The sequence below is a fragment of the Rutidosis leptorrhynchoides genome, chromosome 1 (assembly GCF_046630445.1).
Source record: "Rutidosis leptorrhynchoides isolate AG116_Rl617_1_P2 chromosome 1, CSIRO_AGI_Rlap_v1, whole genome shotgun sequence".
Taxonomy (NCBI): domain Eukaryota; kingdom Viridiplantae; phylum Streptophyta; class Magnoliopsida; order Asterales; family Asteraceae; genus Rutidosis; species Rutidosis leptorrhynchoides.
In genome coordinates, this window is record NC_092333.1 from 565,743,204 (window position 1) to 565,764,081 (window position 20,878).

At 33.3% G+C, this 20,878-nt stretch overlaps 1 long non-coding RNA gene and 1 pseudogene across 1 annotated transcript; one reads left to right on the forward strand and one right to left on the reverse strand.

Annotated features, from left to right (window-relative positions):
* Window positions 1–582: 582 nt before the first annotated feature.
* On the forward strand, window positions 583–20,212 carry LOC139844559 (GDSL esterase/lipase At5g45670-like; annotated as a pseudogene).
* LOC139881519 (uncharacterized) lies at window positions 7,150–8,480 on the reverse strand. Its single transcript, XR_011771730.1, has 3 exons — window positions 8,095–8,480; window positions 7,878–7,974; window positions 7,150–7,739 (listed from the first exon to the last, which is right to left on the reverse strand). It is a non-coding gene; the product is annotated as an uncharacterized lncRNA (long non-coding RNA).
* Window positions 20,213–20,878: the final 666 nt, after the last annotated feature.

The window sequence follows — 20,878 nt, forward strand, 5'->3', positions numbered from 1 at the left end:
AAAAGTCATGTAACTGGAACAAATGGTTGCAATCTCCTTTACATTCCTTGTAATTACTTGTAATTGTTTTATTATGTTCCTTTTCTAGCGCTCTAGCTAGTTTTTAATAAACTTTCAGCCGTTCGAAAAAAATATATATTATACATTTATATTATTTAATTAATATAGTAGGTCCAATTTGTTTGAGGAGAGTTTCATGGATGATAATGTATTAGTTATTGGTTTAGTGATAGAAGAAATTGTTAATAAAATGCTGTTGAAATGACGGTCACTTATAAAAAAAAATAAAAAATTATGTTATGAATGAGAATGAGAATGATCATATGGAAAGTCCAATCATCACACTTGCAGTTTCGGGTTATACTACGTATTAATTTAGGAAACATTACATTTTCACGTTGTACTTGGCACACATAAAACGTGCACGTTTATGATGAGTTGTGAATGGACCACATATTTATTAAATTAAATTTACGGATAATGGTAGGTGACATATAATATCTTGCAATCTACAATCTATCTACAAATACCACCAAAACAGAGCATCATTATGCAACTTATATTTTCGTTCTTTCCTCAATAATGGGATCTCACTCTCAGATTCTGATATTTTTGGTACTACTACTTACTGCCACCCTGTTACCAACAAAAGGTGAACCTCAGGTCCCTTGTTACTTCATATTTGGTGATTCTTTAATGGATAATGGCAACAACAATAACCTTATTACCCAAGCCAAAGGAAACTTCCCGCCGTACGGAATTGATTTCTCCGTTGGTCCCACCGGTCGGTTTTCCAATGGCCGGAATATTGCGGATGTTATTGGTATGTAATGCTTCTGCTAATTGTCACTGTCTATCTCTTTGTGTACGTACAGAGCAAAGATTATTGATGAGAATGTAGGTTTCTAAACTTGATTGAGCAAAACATTGTTTGACATATTTCTTCTTTCCTTGTCATTACTATTGAATTTGAATTTTATATGTATATTATGTATCATTGTATCCTATAAAATTTAGTATTTTACAGAAATGGTAAAAAACGAGTGGCCTATAAATATATATATTTTTTCCGTAAAAAAAAATTGTCCAATATATTATCATTAATATATGAATTTAACGACAGCCCTTAGAATTGTCGTTAATGTACATAAAATAATTAGAGTTTAAAAAGTGTCACTTTCAAGTCGGTAAGTAACCGCTCATTACAATATTTTAAAGCACATTAACGAAAACCTTTAGAGATGTCATTAGCAAAATCCCTTTTTTTCTTTGCAACGAAGAGAGATATGTTAATATTTTACTTCATATTTAGTACATCCAATTGTGTTGTTTTAATGTAATCAAACAGCTCAACTACTTGGATTTAAGGATTTCATCCCGCCATTCGCAACTGCTAAAGGACGAGACGTTATAAATGGAGTAAATTGTGCTTCCGGATCTGCTGGAATTCGAGAAGAATCGGGACTACATTTGGTATTTATTTCTTTTCCTTTTCACACTGCTCATTGGTTTTCTGTTTCAGCTTAGGTTTGATCAAATGCTGTTTAATTCGGACATGTTTAGTCTTAATATGAAAAACTGAAATCATGTCAGTAGTTATTATACTGGATCATTTGTATACAAAATAAGAATTGGACTAAACCTAAATTAGAGGGTCTTCGTGTGCATAAAAATGTTTTACATCGCAATTTTTAAATGATAATGTTATATAATTATTCAACTAGTGGAGGACCCGCGAATTCGCGGGGCTATGTGAGTGTTTATAAAGAAATAATGTTTATGGTAACGCAGGATCAGTGAGTTTTGAACATGTGTTGACTTGTTAGAATCATTATATGTTAATAAGTATTTGTTAGGTTTATAGTGAATCAACTGAATAACAGTGCTACATGATTTATAATGTGTAGATTTTTTTGTCAATAAAACAATACTGTAGTTATAAGGCTAAGACTTTATAAAAAGAGAGATTATAAATTTATGTAGTTATGTTTGACATAATAATTGTTGTTGGGAGTCAGAAATATCGTCAATAAGTTTTTGGGATAACCCAACCCATTCAGTTTGCCATCTGGAGTTCATACCATATTAGTTGTACATAAAAAGAACAAACATGCATAAAAAATGAGGCCAGGATCCAAAGCGATTTGGGATTAACATGACCACTGCCATAATCAAATGGTGTGGCCCTAACAAACGTCATTGTCTCCAAACCTGAATATTGTTGGCCTATGATCAGTTTTCTACCTCTATCGAGTGTTTAAACAATGTGAATTTTAATAATACAACCTCAAATCGTTTTCTTCAAGACAATACATGTGTATGTTTATTTGCTGAAAGAAAAACTTCAAGTTAGGTCTCTTACACCCAATGCCCGAATTCCTTGTCCATACCATTTTTTACTATACCAACTTATTTACATCGAGATACTGAATCTAACTGTTAACTAAATGCCCGAAGACCTTTAACACCTTTTGTACTGCTCGGAGACCTTTAACACATTTTGTACTGTGCCACTGCTTTTGAGTTGACCACCATCTCTACAACATTCAGATCACCAACTTGGAGCCGCCAATGCAAAATTTCAATAGATTGCGTCAAGTATTATATTTTGACAAGAATTGGAGATGACCTTACTGTTAACCGATGCATCTATGAAAAAATCAACAATAATTACTTATTTAAACCAACAGGTAAAACAAATCATTCTCAAATACTGAAAAAGTAGAAGCATAGATTGAAACATTGATAAGGCTCATGAAACATGGGTGGGATTAACATTTAAACCACGTGCACAGAGAGCACCTGCAAGAAACATAAAATTAGTAGAAAAAGATTAGTGTTATAGTGCGAAAGTTATACCATTTTGATCATCACGATGATCCATTCAGAGTAGACGTTTTCCAATAGATAAGCTTGTTTGACCGACCATAGGAAAATGCAGTTCCTACATTGGGCAAATGGTTAGCAAGTAAGTAAGCTTATTATCGTAAATATGAGTTTAATATTGGTGAGTTTAGAGCACATTGTTGATATTAATAACGATTTCAAACCAACATCTAGAGGAGTGAGTTGTCAAGAAAGCTCGATCTTTTAAGAAAAATGCATATGATACTGATTCGCTGTACGATACAATTAGAACGACGAAACCCTTCAATATTGATAATATTTATATTGAAAGCAGACGTTTTAATACAATTAAAACTGGTCTTTTATCATGTTGTGTGGCTCAAAAATAACATTATACATGAGTTGTAAAATTAAGAGCCCGTGCGTGGCACGGCGACTCTTAATCAAACAAACTGAAAACGTGAATGTTATATCTAAAATAGCTTTAATATCCAAAATCCTTCGGTAATATGCCTTTCATCACTTACGGGATGCAAACTCGGTGACCACTTCATAAAATTCATATGTATGTCAAATGTAACAATTCTTTCATAGTTTCAACCGTTTAAGCTGAAATACATACATCAAATAAGTACTCCAGACAACAAATCAAGCTTTAAAAGTTAAAAAGGAGCTTAATTTATCCTTTGAGCATATCATATAACATGTATACTGATACATACCTACACTTGAAATTTCAGACAATCCGCAAAATCGGTTTGTATAACTAACACCTCATCATTTTGAGGCCTCAATCTCACTGAAACTAATATTTCCACCATAAACTGCAATGTCAACTTTGGTTTATTTATCATGTGATATCAGCGGATGCTAAGCAACATGTGAATATTAAAAAAATTTGAACACGTGAAATCTTCAAACTCAACGGTGAAGTGTGTTTTAGTTTGTTTAAGAAAGAACGACACCACCCATCATTAGTTTTAACAGCTTCATTTACCTGTCAATTTTTTTATTCATGATCTTTACCCTACGATTTCATAAAGACCATAGAAGATTAATAGTTGAAGTATAACTTGTAACTGGTTGCACTTTTCAAATGCTCAATGATTTCCTCATGACAGAAACATCTATTGATTATTTCCAGCATAAAAATAAGAAGTATATCGGCATTTGCACAAAACTTAGGGTGAATCTCCTTATTTCTAAAAGGCAAGCGTTTGAAGCAGGAAAAAAACTTTTATAGAGTTCACCTCGTGAGAACAGTGTCTTATGAAGATGGTCAACGTCACAGTATTTTCTCATAAATGTTTCTGTGATGGTCTTTAATTAACGTAACATTCTGTCAAGAATTGAACATATTATTTACACATGATAACAAATGAAAAGAATGATTTAACAAAAAAGAATAGTCGAAAAGAAGAACTGAGTTGAGTGAGTAATGTGTAGCAAGCCCAGACGCAATCATTTCTACTCCTCTGAGCCCGTCTCCTGTTTTAACCAAATACAGCCCTGCATACAACGTTATTATCTCTTATATATCACAAAACTGGCAACCAAGTAGTGACTGTTATACACAATTTATTCTAATTTAGGTATTATAAGATACCCACATAGCCAGGAAGACATGAAAGGTAAAACAAAGCGCCGATATAGACCTATCAACTTTTCGGGGGTAAAACAAAAACGTGTTGTAAAACAAAGCACCACCATCATGGATGAACAGTCTAGGCCAAATGGCCAATAATGTGTTGCAAAACAAAAACAATGGTTGAAAACAATCAGTATTATGTTTATGTAGAATGAGAAGAAGCAAGAATAAACCATAACTCAAGGCTAATAAGATGCTTTAAGTTCTTGCTCATGTGTCCATGACATTGTGTGTGTTAGTAACAAAACTTTAAAAAAAAAAAAAAAATATCCCTGAACAAAAAGAAGACTGCCTTCCAGTGATCAAACATTCAGATTTGGGTTCACGATTGACTTTGAAAGAGAAAGAGAATACATACATGAATATATTAATTCCTACCCCAGTCTTCTTATCAATCTGTACCACAATAATTGGATAGTCATTAAAACATGAGAAAATAAAAATAAGTATTTGATGAGAATCACATAAAACTATTACAGTTAGATATTCAAGCTTGTGTAAAAATGTCTTAATTTTTAACTTCCCGGACACTGTTTCCTCAATTACCTTCGAACCTGGCATGTATCCAAAACATCTTATGTAAAAACAGAATATACAATCTTACTTGATGGGTCTTCAGGATCACGATTAGACTCCTTGTCAATGAGATCGAAAAAAACAGTCTTCTTATCTATATTCCGAATCAATGTTTATGATAGTTATATGATGATTATGAATATGTCTAGTTTTATGAGCGTTGGACGACAGTTTTCAAAAAGGTGCAACAAAAGGCTGAATTAACACCAACAGAACATCAAAAGAAAATAAACGTATAGCAGCAGCTAACCTATATGCACAATAACTAACCAAGCCATATATAAAATGAAGAGAACTCAAATCAACCACATATGATTCACAAGCCCACAAAGTGGCTACTGCCAATTTTATGTCAGCATACAATTCAGTTGGAACCTAGTTTGCCAATAAATAATCAGATTTAAAGCACAAAGAATTTAGACTAATATCCTAGTAACACGTGTGTTGTTTGCTCTAACCCGTAATAAAAGTGATTTTTTGACCCATTTACCTGCCTTTTCAACCCACCCTTTTTGGCATCGGAACAGACCTACCCATTTTGGCACCGTAACAACCGAACTATAAGTCCAATTACGACAACGGAACAACACAAAATACCAAAACTAACAAAATTGTACACAAAATCGCAGTTCTTGAAGTAACTTATATAGACTTAAAATGCATGAACATTATTTTATGCAAATAACATAAAGTAACATAACTAACAGAGTTTGATGGTGGGACTTCGGTACCTGACTTAAAATGTAGACTGTTGTACCACTCGTTCTTTAATTCAGCTATGCGCATCGTGGGACTTCGGCACCTAATTTTTTGCGATGTGGCAATAACAATATCAACCAAAACAACACAAATCAGAAACAATGAATGTCAAATAAAAATAAAAAACGCGCTCCTTTGATGGTGGTACAACAGTCTGCTGGTCTACAGGTTTGAGCTAAAAAGAATTCCATCTCAAGTTTCCCACATGTAACAATTATATACCAAAACAATTCCAAAATTAATAAAACGCATTAGTAACACAATGTGTCATACCTTCAAAGAGGAAATTTTTTAAGGAATTTGAATCTGTAATGTGGATCATGTAGCTACCAAATAGAGGGATAGCAATTGTTATCATCAAAAACCGTAAATCATGTTAATTTAGAAACAATAAATACCACAATACCAATTTTAAATATCAAAATATAAAAACAAAAGATATCAAAATGCATAATATACTGTAACAGATTATGATACTTTGTTTTGAATTCGAGTGGGATTTTAATTGATAAGTCATCGATAATATTTTTCCATATTCAGAAATCGCATAAATATGGATAATTTTATCAACTTTAATATATTATGATATTCGCATATTCATAAAAGAATATAAATAAGGATAATTTTAACAATTTTGAAAAATTATGCGAGTATCTTTTAAATTCAATAAACATAATATGAAAAAGATTTTGCAAATCAATCAATTGAACAAACGAAGATAAAAACCTGGAAATATTTTAGGGCGTGAATTTGAGTATCATCAAACAAAATGGATTGATCAACACCTATAATCAAATCAGTAAACAAACAAAAATGATCAAAAAACAAAATTAATTAAAGAAAATAGAAATCTTTATTCACCAAACCTTAAAAAGTCAATAGATTACAAAAATCAATTTCAACTAACTTCATCGTTATCCAACCAGATTCGAAATCAATTCGAAATCAAAACTGAAATACATCAGTTCACCCTTTTACATGAAACTGGTTGGTGGTGTTAGTTCACAAAATTTATACCAATTTGTAGAGAATAACGAAACGGATTTATTGGTGGTAGTGTCTATTAACACCTGGATTAATAATTTTGAGGGTGATTAGCAGAAGGACACGTGGTGCAGAGAATGATTGAATCAAGGCATATACAAACATATCACCTGGATTAATAATTTAGAGGTGGTTTCTTATTAAGCTACTTCATTATAACTATTTGGCGTCAGTTCGAGCAGTAGGCGTGCATATTCTAAAATAAAATAAAAAATACAGTATATAACCTTTAGCAACCAAAATCAACCAAACCAATAAACGGAGACACTCACCGTTAATGAAGAATGTGTAACTGATATCCAAAACCAGAATTGGTTATTATCTGAATCGTTTGAATTGAGATCAGTTGTATCGAGCCTGTAACCCAACATCTGATTTAACATATATTTCCAACATCTCAGTTTAATACTCACATTAACAAAAAAAATCTCCTCGAAACAAATATGAATCATATTATGCTACTTCATTATAACAATTTTTATCACAACTGTAATAAAACTTATCAGTAATGAAGATCAACTTTCAATAACTAAAGTATGACTTTTTTCCCATAATTGCCGATTCATCTCGAAATCACCCAGTCAGATATATTGAAACCTAAGAAAACAATACACCCAAATCAAGATGAAATTTTGAACCAAACCCAATACAACGTATGAATCAAAATAGACTCACTTAAACCGTTTCCTTTTTAGCTAACTGTTCTCATTTTACTCTTATGACCCATTTATAAGTTAAGTAACTTACTCCTTTTTAGCTAAGTGAATCACAACAGTTTACGCCCTTTATTAGTTGAGTAACTTACCTCCTGGCAAGAAGCAAGATCTTTTCATAAAATACGTTCTACAGCTCCGAATGTGGTAGACTGTATATAAAAACAAAAAATCAAAATTTGTGTTGAATTTATACATTATGTCAAGAAGATAATATACATCATCAAATAATCGACAATTTAACCCATATTTTAACAATCAAAAAATTCAGAAGTTTTGATATATACTACCTTATATTAAAATGATACAACAACGAATAAGAAGTAAGCAAATACAAATCTACACTAACAAATAAATCTGATAGACTTGGTCGTCCAACAATTATTCCTGCAACAATAACAAAGTAATAAGAATCGATGTGGTTGGATAGTTTTGCAAAACGAATTATATAATTAATAAAATTGAACAATTGAAGAAATCGTGAAGAAGAAAAGAGATCCGACTAACCCTTTGATTTTGCAATCCCTAATTGCATATGGTCGAATCACTTTATATATAATATCTATCTGATAAACCCTAATTTTAATTTTTTTGTCTATCTCTTCGTGGTCTCTTGTTGATGTATGTAAACTTCAAATCGAATCAAATACGATATACACGATGAAGAACCCTAATCAACATTAGACGTAATTGTTACTGTTGATACATGTAAACTTCAAATCGAATTAAATACGATAAACACGATAAAGAACCCTAATTTCATCGATTTCTACAGAATTCCAGTTTGGAACCACAATTCATCGATTTCTTCAGATTCGATGCTCCACTTGTAAGCGAATATGGTTTTAATCGTTTCGATTTAGCAGACGATTTGAATGATTGAGGATAATATTATGTTGACCCCTAAAAACCGAACACTAGCCCGTGCTTTTTGTTTTGCAGAAGGGTAGTTTGGTCAGTTAGTAAAAAAATAAATCAATAATCACGTGACTCAACGATTTATACAAATTGAATGGTTAAGATTGGTGGAGTTGAACAATTTGGATGGCTAGGATTGAAAGTTGAATGGAATTGTCACTTATGTGTGTGTTTGCTTTAAGTATAAGGAGAGATATTTATTTGCGTATTAACGATAGTTTAAAGGTTAAGGGTTATATTAAAAAAAAATCCGAAAATAAAAATATATATTACGAGTATATATATATATATATATATATATATATATATATATATATATATATATATATATATATATATATATATATATATATATATATATATATATATATATGGGCAGGATCAATGGGGAAGTAACCAATCGGGGGGAAGCGGGGGGAACTAAACTTTTTTTTTTCGTTTTTTTGAATTTTTTTTTCGGGCATCAAGATCACACGAAAATATGAACATTTAGAAGAGACACTTCGTGATGAATGTTATTATTTAGGCGGAAAAACGATCGACAAAAATAACATTCAAGATAATATTGTTCGTGAAGAATATAAACGTTTTTTTCTTCTTCATGTTTTGTGAAGTAAAATTTAGCCCGATTTAGAGTTTAGGGTTTAGGGTTTAGGGTTTGGTGTTTTGGGTTTATTCCATAAACCCAAAACACCAAACCCTAAATCCTAAACTCTAAACCGTTCGTGTTAAAAAACTCAATCTAAATCCTAAATCTAAACCCTAAATCTAAACCCTAAATTTCTAAACCCTAATATCTAAACCCTATAAACCCTAATATCTAAACCCCAATAGCTAAAACCTCAAAATACGCTCGAAAAACACGATAATTGTTATATATTACTTCTTCGAGCGTTTTCCCGCCAAAATAAAAACATTTATCACAAAGTGTCTCTACTAAATGTTCATATTTTCATCTCATCAACAATGTTCGTGAACAAAGTTTTTTCAAAAAAACGAAGAAAAAAAAAGTTTTTGCTTCCCCCCGAATGGTTACTTCCCTCTTGATCATATATATATATATATATATATATATATATATATATATATATATATATATATATATATATATATATATATAGGGGCAGGATCAATGGGGAAGTAACCAATCGGGGGGAAGCGGGGGGAACTAAACTTTTTTTTTTTTCGTTTTTTTGAATTTTTTTTTTCGGGCATCAAGATCACACTAAAATATGAACATTTAGAAGAGACACTTCGTGATGAATGTTATTATTTAGGCGGAAAAACGATCGACAAAAATAACATTCAAGATAATATTGTTCGTGAAGAATATGAACGTTTTTTTTTTTTCCATGTTTTGTGAAGTAAAATTTAGCCCGATTTAGAGTTTAGGGTTTAGGGTTTAGGGTTTGGTGTTTTGGGTTTATTTCATAAACCCAAAACACCAAACCCAAAACCCTAAACCCTAAACCCTAAACTCTAAACCGTTCGTGTTAAAAACTCAATCTAAATCCTAAATCTAAACCCTAAACCCTAAATTTCTAAACCCTAATATCTAAACCCTATAAACCCTAATATCTAAACCCTAATATCTAAACCCAATAGCTAAAACCTCAACATACGCTCGAAAAACACGATAATTGTTATATATTACTTCTTCGAGCGTTTTTCCGCCAAAATAAAAACATTTATCACAGAGTGTCTCTACTAAATGTTTATATTTTCATCTCATCTATAATGTTCGTGAACAAAGTTTTTTCAAAAAACGAAAAAAGAAAGGTTTTGCTTCCCCCCGCTTCCCCCCCGATTGGTTACTTCCCTCTTGATCCTACCACTATATATATATATATATATATATATATATATATATATATATATATATATATATATATATGGAAAAAATAAATAATAAATGAACTATAAAAATTGGTCACTTTTGCTACACATTACACTTTAGTACTACAATTAATTAATATTAGTGATACTATATTATCATACAATTTGTTTCTGGGTACGACTATCTACATCTTACATCTCTAATACCTCGGGATTTGATAATATTGTTGTTGTATTATATTATCGCATATACCATCACAAATAACTGCATATACCATCACAAATAACTCATAATACTTAGTTGATCCTACATTAATATACAGTTTTTGTACGTTGGCATTTGGAGGGTGCACATATAAGCTTGGATAACCAAATAAGAAATCACGCGATCACAATCTTACAACTTGTATACTTGATCGGAGATGGAAGCGTTGCAGCGACAAGAGAATACCTAAACAAGTGCATATATACGATCTGAATGGGGAACAACGACTATATTAACAATTACTTTGTTCCCAGGTACACTCTCACCAGTAAATTCTACACCCCTCAACAATATGCAGATGTCCTTGTGGAACAGTATTCTCGACAACTACAGGTGAACCTTTAATTTACCAACTAACCACAAGTTAGTATTGTAGCCGGCCTTGATTAATTCTTAGTGTATCATAGAATATATCTTATTTATAATGTTATTTTATTAAATGTTTTTGCGCTTATAAGAGCATGGACTGTCTACATTTTACAAGTTTGAACATTAACTAAAGATAGCCAATGGGGCTTTGCCTCATTGGTCACCATGTTAACATGGTGTTCGAGGAGACCAGGGTTCGAGTCTCGGGGGGGGGGGGGATTTTCGTGAATTAACTTCGTGAGCTAACCACTAACATTGCCTTTCAAAAAAAAAAAAAAAAAAAAAAAAAAAAAAAAACATTAACTAAAGATAATAATATCAAAAGGCTTCTGGCCTAGTGATATCGAGGTAATTCATCAATTTTGAGGTAGTGAATTCAAGTTCCGTTATGGACAATTTAGCAGGTATATTTGTTTGGTGTTACAAATAATAAAAAAATAAAAATTAATGATAATAGTAATATGAGATTTTTTAATAATAGTCTTAAAGGCTATCATTAAGAAATATTTATGCAACAAAAGATGGGCTTTTTAGGTGAGTGTAGTAGTAGTTAGTATTGGGGTGATTATAAACAGAGTACAAGTGAATAATGGGTGTTTGAAAATTTTGAAGATAAATCTCAAAGCTATCTTTAAAAAATCTCTAGTAATATTAGGCACTGAATACTTTAAATGTGTTGAAAAAAAGTTCAATTCCCACCACAGTAACTTAAAGTTCATTTAAAGTTTGCCCATATAATTATTGATTGACACCTAATATTTCTTGTATACAAGATGCAAAATGACACACAATTTATTCATGCATTAAAGATACAAAACAATAATGATACTATTGTCCTCCAAATTCATCCTTAGTATCTAAGGGGCTGTTTACTTTTTTTCTTATTAAGTCTTATATGGATATAGATGGCAGAATGAATATAGATAATTATATGCATTAATTAATGAATAATTTATGGTGTTTACTTTTTATGCTGAATAAAAAATCTGAATGATGAAATTGACCTTTTTACCCTTTAGTTATATAAATCACTTTTTTTTTTAAAACGAAAACTTTAAATAACAAAAAATTTTTCAATTATATAAATCATTTAATAGTATAATATAATAATAAACTTGTTTATTTATTTGTGGAATACTTGCATTTTATAGTTTATACCAATTGATAACAACAATCACAAAAACCCAACAATCCCAATAACGACAACAGTTAATAAGCAGCTGTAGCTTTTAAATCCAAATCCAACTGCATAAAAGAACATTCAAGCAGCATGGTTATAATTATTATATGTATAGCAATATTCAAGTAAATATTAATAATTGACATAATTTCCTTAAAGAAACCATTTTAAACCATCATTCGATCGCCGATAACAGCAAAAACGAAGTCACAGACGTCATATTCTATCAACTATATACACTAATTGTATTCTTTCTTACTCTCAACTTCTTTCACTTCTATAAATCTTTTGTTAAATTTACAAGCCCTATTTTATTTATTCATAAATTCTATGAGAAAAAAAATCAATCAGTTGGGTCAAACGCTAACGAAAGAAAAGGCTTTATTGACGCATAGACAGTGACGGAGTAGTCGGAGTAATCGGGGTAACAGACGTGGGGGTTCAAAGTGAGAGTACATGAGAGTTTTTGGCTAATTAAAAAGGTGAACTAATTAAAGGTGGGGGTAATATTGGGAAGATAAACAAAAAAATGAGCTATATGTGGACTACATAGCCTTTTGGCATTTCCGAAACAGCTTTCCACTCATTCCATATTAATATTAAGTCAAAAGTAAACAATGAAGGCACCTGACCGAAAAAGTCTTTCATTCAATTTAGCAAATTTAAGTCAAAAGTAAACAAGGCCTAAGTGAGTAAAGATACACGTCAATATACAGGCTTTATACAAAAGTGGAGCCAGAAAGTTTGGAATATTTGTAGCCGGTTATTCGGATTGTACCCCGGCGGTCATGGCCAATTATGGCACAAACTCATGTGTGGACGAAATTAATAACGCAATCGCAATATTTAACTCGCGTCTTAGTACAACTATAGATGATCTAAACAATAAACTCGATGGTGCAAAGTTCATTTTAATCAATACTACCACAACATTTCCTAATGGTACGAATATTATGTTGATCATATTTAATATTGAAACGTACTTGGTTCATCTGATTAAGACCGGTCTATTGAATATTTCGTTAATGTGTTAATTGTTGTAAATTTAGTGTAATTTTGGGTTTTAATCTACACTTGTAAATGGGTTTGGAGGTACGGAGTGTACACCCATTAAGTGATAGATTACCCGAACCCAAAAGTGGTTTTCCATTATTTACTATCATGGCTTGGTCTACCTGAAATTTGACTAAGTGTTTTCAGTACTAAGTTTTCTTAGTAAGCTGAAATTTGGCTAAGTGTTTTGTGCTGGTTGTTCTGCATTGCTGGTCCTTGTACTGGTTGTTCTGCCTTGCTGGTCCTTGTGCTGGTTGTTCTGCATTGCTGGTCCCTGTGCTGGTTGTTCTGCGCAGCTGGTCCCTGTGCTGGTTGTTCTGCGCAGCTGGTCCCTGTGCTGGTTGTTCTGCGCAGCTGGTCCCTGTGCTGGTTGTTCTGCGCAGCTGGTCCTGTTTGCTGGTTCCTCTGCGCTGCTGGTCCTGTATGCTGATTTTTGCGCTGCTGGTCCTGTATGCTGACTTTTGCGCTGCTGGTCCTGTTTGCTGATTTTTGCGCTGCTGGTCCTTTTGCAGTGCTGATTCTTAAGAGACAGCAGTAAGAAAACACTTAACACAATTTTGAGTGATTACGGAAGAATTATTCTTGCACCCACTTTTGCTTTAGTGGTTGAAGGAATAATACTTGTTTATTATAAAGTGATCACTCATGCTTTGATAGTTGTAAAATATAATATTTGTTTATTGTAAAAGTAACAACTTTTACTTTAATGATGGAAGTGATAATATTTGTTTATAGAAATATTCTTCCTGTAACCACTTTTGAATATTATAGAAGATACTTTTATTAATCAATCGGCCAATTGATTTTAATAAAAGACTCTTTCATGATTAAGGGTGTATATAAATATATTAACCAATATGCATGAGAAAGAGACACAAGTTACGAACACCAAAATATTCTTCTGCAAAAGGAATTCTTGTTTCTGCCAAAACAAGAATTTAATCTCTGTCTTATCCCAAAGTGATATTCGTGTAACCCAGGCTATAAGGGTCGAATAATTACTTTCGGAAAGTGATACCACGATTCAGTGATTTATCCGGCTATCGATTATTTTACCCAACACGAAAGAATTTAATAAAACCTCCAACAATCGAAAGTAATTATCCGTTATAATCGATGGCGGCTACGATGAAACACATGACGGCGAATTTCTCCAAACTTGATAAGTTTGAGGGAATTGATTTTAGGAGATGGCAAAAGAAGATGCACTTCTTTCTGAGCAGCATGAGTGTGGTGTACGTACTCAGCACACCAATTCCTGAAGATCATGGTGATGATGCCACTATTGAACAAATTCGAAAAAGGTGCAAGTGGGAGAACGATGACTACATCGCTAGAGGTTTAATCCTCAATGGTATGGCTGATTCCCTTTTTGATATTTACCTAAATGTTGAATCTTCTAAAGAACTATGGGACTGTTTAGAAACCAAGTATATGTCAGAGGATGCTTCTAGTAAAAAGTTCCTTGTGAGTAATTTTAATAATTACAAGATGGTCGATTCTAGACCGGTCTTGGAACAATACAATGAGCTCATTCGTATACTTGGTCAATTCACACAACATAAGATGAACATGGATGAGTCTATTCAAGTCTCAAGCATAATTGATAAACTACCTCCATCTTGGAAAGAATTTAAACATTCTTTGAAACATAAGAAGGAGGAGTTAACTCTTGTTGAGTTGGGTAGTCATCTGCGTATTGAGGAATCCCTCAGGTTGCAGGATAATGACAAGCCAAAGAGCAACGAAGTTGCTGGTACGTCTGTTGTCAATATGGTGGAACATAAAAAGTTCACTAGTAATAATGACAAAAAGGGCAAACGTAAACATCAAGGTTATAACAAGGCTAATCCGAACAAGAAGTCTAAATTGACTTGTTGGAAGTGTGGTAAAACTGGACACATGAAAAAGGATTGCAAGGTTATTTTTGGTAATAATAATGCCAAAGGATCTAGCACAAGCGGTTCGGGAAATGGTTTAAACAACCACAACTCGAAAGGTCAGAATATATTTAATAATTCAAATGAGAATTATTATGTTTCATATATATCTGAGGCTTATTTTGTGCAGGATGATGACGTCGCGTGGTGGGTTGACTCGGGAGCCACCACCCATGTATGCAAGGATAGATTTTGGTTCAAGACTTACGAGTCCGTGACTGATGGATCAATTCTTCATATGGGAAATGAGTCAACAGCCTCTGTTCATGGACGTGGAAGTGTGGATTTGTGTTTTAGTTCTGGAAAAACTATTTGTTTGTTTGATGTTTTGCATGTACCACAAATAAGAAAAAATTTGGTTTCCAGTAGTGTGTTAAATTGTTGTGGTTATAAACAAGTGATTGAATCTGATAAGTTTGTTTTGTCAAAACATGGTATGTTTGTTGGTTTTGGTTATTTATGCAATAGAATGTTTAGACTTAACATTAATCACTTGAATGTTAATTTTGCTTTTATATCTACTTCTAGCATAAATAATTCTACACTTTGGCATGCTAGACTAGGACATGTACACTTTAAAAGAATGCAAGATATGTCTAAAGATGGATTAATACCGGCCTTTGACATGAACAATGAAAAGTGTAAAACGTGTATGTTAACAAAGATCACTAAGAAACCATTTCAAAATGTACATCGTGATACTGAAATTTTGGAATTAATACATAGTGATTTATGTGATTTGCATGCTACTCCTACTTTAGGGAACAAGAAATATTTTGTGACTTTTATTGATGATGCTTCTAGATTTTGCTATGTTTATTTGTTACATACTAAGGATGAAGCATTAGATAAATTTAAAATATTTAAAACTGAAGTAGAATTACAACAAAAGGCTTTGATTAAAAGACTTAGAACGGATAGGGGAGGTGAATACATTGACCAATCGTATTTCCAATCCGTTGGTATTATCCATGAGACCACAGCTCCTTATACTCCACAACAAAATGGTATATCTGAAAGGAAGAATAGGGTCCTTAAGGAAATGGTTAATTCCATGTTATCCTATTCGGGTTTAAGTGAAGGATTTTGGGGAGAAGCTATGTTAACAGCTTGTTATTTGCTTAATAGAGTTCCTAACAAAAGAAACAAGATTACACCTTATGAACTTTGGAATAAAAGGAAACCTAACTTGAATTATCTTCGGGTATGGGGTTGTAGGGCGGTTGTAAGACTACCTGATCCCAAGAAGAAAAGTTTAGGTGAAAGAGGTATAGATTGCATATTTGTTGGATATGTTGAACATTCCAAGGCATATAGGTTCTATGTAATAGAGCCTAATGAGTTTGTCTCAATCAATTCTGTGATTGATTCAAGGGATGCAATCTTTGATGAAAATCGATTTTCATCTATACCTAGACCAAAAGATATGATACCAAGTAACAATGGAATCAATAAAGATTGTAATGATGAAGTCTCTGAAAAGGCTGTTGATCAGTCACTTGAGCTTCGGAAAAGCAAAAGAAAAAGGAAACCTAAATCATTTGGACCAGATTTTCAACTATACTTAGTTGAAGGTTCTAGGGAAGATGTGTCTACCCAATATTCGTATTGTTTCAATGTTGATGATGATCCTAAAACATATGATGAAGCAATGAGGTCTCAGGATGTTGCATTCTGGAAAGAGGCAATTAATGATGAGATGGATTCTATCATGGGCAATAACACTTGGGTGTTAGCTGATCTACCTCCTGGTTGCAAACCTTTGGGTTGCAAATGGATCTTCAAAAAGAAGATGAAGGTGGATGGAACTATTGAAAAATTCAAGGCAAGGTTAGTCATTCAAGGCTTTAGACAAAAGTCTGGAATTGACTATTTTGATACTTATGCTCCCGTGGCACGTATCACTACCATTAGATTGCTGATTGCTTTGGCTACGATTCACAATCTAGTTATTCACCAGATGGATGTGAAGACAGCATTCTTGAATGGTGAATTGGATGAGGAGGTTTATATGAACCAACCTCAGGGCTTTGTCATGCCAGGAAATGAAGGCAAGGTGTGCAAACTTGTGAAATCCTTATATGGTTTGAAACAAGCACCTAAGCAATGGCATCAAAAGTTTGATGAAGTGATTTTATCTAGTGGTTTTAAATTAAACCAAGCAGATAAATGTGTATATAGTAAATTTGATGATTCTGGTAAAGGAGTTATAATTTGTCTATATGTTGATGACATGTTAATCTTTGGGACTGACCAAAGTCAGGTTGATTTAACAAAAGAATTTTTGTCATCAAAATTCTCAATGAAAGATATGGGGGAGGCTGACGTTATCCTTGGCATTAGGATCAAACGTGAAAGCAAAGGAATTTCGATTTGTCAATCTCATTATATTGAGAAGGTGTTGAAAAAGTTCAATTGCTTTGAATGTAATCCTGTGAGTACCCCTGTTGATCCAAGTGAGAAGCTTATGCCTAATCAAGGTGAAGCTGTATCACAACTTGAGTATTCTCAGGTGATTGGCTGTTTGATGTACGCCATGACTTGTACAAGGCCGGATATTGCTTTTGCTGTGGGAAAACTGAGTAGATATACTAGTAATCCTAGTACTCATCACTGGCAAGCAATTAGGCGGGTACTGAAGTACTTGAAGAAAACTATGGACTATAGTTTATCTTATAATGGGTTTCCTTCGGTAATAGAAGGATATTCTGATGCGAGTTGGATAACCAATATTGAAGATCATTCTTCAACGAGTGGTTGGGTGTTCTTGCTTGGGGGAGGTGCTATTTCATGGGCTTCTAAGAAGCAGACATGTATTACCAACTCAACGATGGAATCTGAGTTTGTTGCTTTAGCTGCTGCTGGTAAAGAAGCAGAATGGCTTAGAAACTTGATCCATGAGATACCATTATGGCCTAAACCTATAGCACCCATGTCTATCCATTGTGATAGTGCTGCGACATTGGCAAAGGCTTATAGCCAGATGTACAATGGAAAGTCTAGACACTTAGGTGTCAGACATAGCATGATTCGTGAACTCATCATGAATGGGGTGATTTCTATAGTGTTCGTGAGGTCACAACAGAATTTAGCTGATCACTTGACGAAGGGATTGGCAAGAGACTTGGTGAACAAGTCTGCTGTGGGGATGGGTTTAAAGTCCACATAAATTTCTAATTATAAGATACCCAATTCCCTTCTGATGAAAATTAGAAGTTGAATTCAATGTGGAAGACTTATACTTAGAAATTTGGAGTACAAAATTTTGTATCATCCCAAGGTAAGGTATGTACTCGGACATGTTGAAGGTGAGGATGAAGTTTAGCTTCTTAATGGTTTATTTGAAAAAGTGCAATAGCGGGTGCATGACTGAAATGAACTACCTATGTGAATGTGAAGTTTTGCCGCTTCAACAAAGCTTGGACTTTTGCTTTAGATACATTCATGAATGGATATGGACACATGGCTTGTAAAGTGTCAGGATAGCTTTAGAGTATTTGAAAACTTATGTGTATGTTATTTTCAGTTATTCAAATGAGTTGAAGGGTTCAATTCTTAGAACACCCCGATTCTCGAATATTTGGAATGTGTAATGTACTAAGGTGAAAATTCAATCTTCAAGATATTTTCATTTATGCATGAGTTTTGTTTTAATTTGTTTAATTCTCATGAAACGAATTGCACTAAATTGGGGAGGATTGTTGTAAATTTAGTGTAATTTTGGGTTTTAATCTACACTTGTAAATGGGTTTGGAGGTACGGAGTGTACACCCATTAAGTGATAGATTACCCGAACCCAAAAGTGGTTTTCCATTATTTACTATCATGGCTTGGTCTACCTGAAATTTGACTAAGTGTTTTCAGTACTAAGTTTTCTTAGTAAGCTGAAATTTGGCTAAGTGTTTTGTGCTGGTTGTTCTGCATTGCTGGTCCTTGTACTGGTTGTTCTGCCTTGCTGGTCCTTGTGCTGGTTGTTCTGCATTGCTGGTCCCTGTGCTGGTTGTTCTGCGCAGCTGGTCCCTGTGCTGGTTGTTCTGCGCAGCTGGTCCCTGTGCTGGTTGTTCTGCGCAGCTGGTCCCTGTGCTGGTTGTTCTGCGCAGCTGGTCCTGTTTGCTGGTTCCTCTGCGCTGCTGGTCCTGTATGCTGATTTTTGCGCTGCTGGTCCTGTATGCTGACTTTTGCGCTGCTGGTCCTGTTTGCTGATTTTTGCGCTGCTGGTCCTTTTGCAGTGCTGATTCTTAAGAGACAGCAGTAAGAAAACACTTAACACAATTTTGAGTGATTACGGAAGAATTATTCTTGCACCCACTTTTGCTTTAGTGGTTGAAGGAATAATACTTGTTTATTATAAAGTGATCACTCATGCTTTGATAGTTGTAAAATATAATATTTGTTTATTGTAAAAGTAACAACTTTTACTTTAATGATGGAAGTGATAATATTTGTTTATAGAAATATTCTTCCTGTAACCACTTTTGAATATTATAGAAGATACTTTTATTAATCAATCGGCCAATTGATTTTAATAAAAGACTCTTTCATGATTAAGGGTGTATATAAATATATTAACCAATATGCATGAGAAAGAGACACAAGTTACGAACACCAAAATATTCTTCTGCAAAAGGAATTCTTGTTTCTGCCAAAACAAGAATTTAATCTCTGTCTTATCCCAAAGTGATATTCGTGTAACCCAGGCTATAAGGGTCGAATAATTACTTTCGGAAAGTGATACCACGATTCAGTGATTTATCCGGCTATCGATTATTTTACCCAACACGAAAGAATTTAATAAAACCTCCAACATTAATGGTTACAGATTTGAATGTAACCAATGTACCATGTTGTGAACCTTCGACCACATTAGGCAAAGGCCAATGTGCTCCAAATAAAACTCCGTGTAGCAACAGGCAAAACTATTATTTTTGGGACGCGTTTCATCCGACAGAGAGGGTTAATGTTCTTACTGGAACACAAGCGTACGAGACATTGTCACCGTTCTACATTTCTGACACTATTTCGTCATCAACGGAAAAAGATGCTGGCTACGTTAGTGACACTTAATAGTTTTATATATATTTTAATCCCCTTCACTTATGTTGTTTTATTATGAAGCAAAAGTGACTTGGGGTTACTATGAAATATGTTTGATCCAACACCACCAGTACTAATTGTTCATCATGTATTCATTTTATTTTTATTTTTTTTAAAAAGGAGAGAGAGAGAGAGAAAAAGAAAAAGAAAGAAGAGATGTGCATAATTTGTATGTTTCGTTCATAATTAATGTGTCTGAAAATAAAAGCACACGAATAAATTGAATCTTTAGTTGCTGCCAAACATTACTAGACTGCTATCAACTATCATAAATTGCCAAATGTAATCATTTTGTACCAAATTATATATTAATAAAAATTTGGTATTTAATATATTCAGAAATGTTACAACAACAACAACAAAACTCAATCCCACATGCGTATGGTATAAGAAGGTGAGATGTAGACAATCTTTCCTCTACCCGAAAATAAAGAGAAGTCATTTCTCCACCTATAACTCAATGAAACACTCCAAAAGTAAAGAAAGTCGTCCCTCTCTCTGTTCTTCGGATAAAGAGATTGCTTCGAAAAGGACCTCCGGCCAAATAAAAAATAAGAAAAAAAGACGTTATGGAGATAGTATAATCAAATTTTCATAGGTTTTAAATCATGCATGAAATTCAATTTAGGCTCTAGA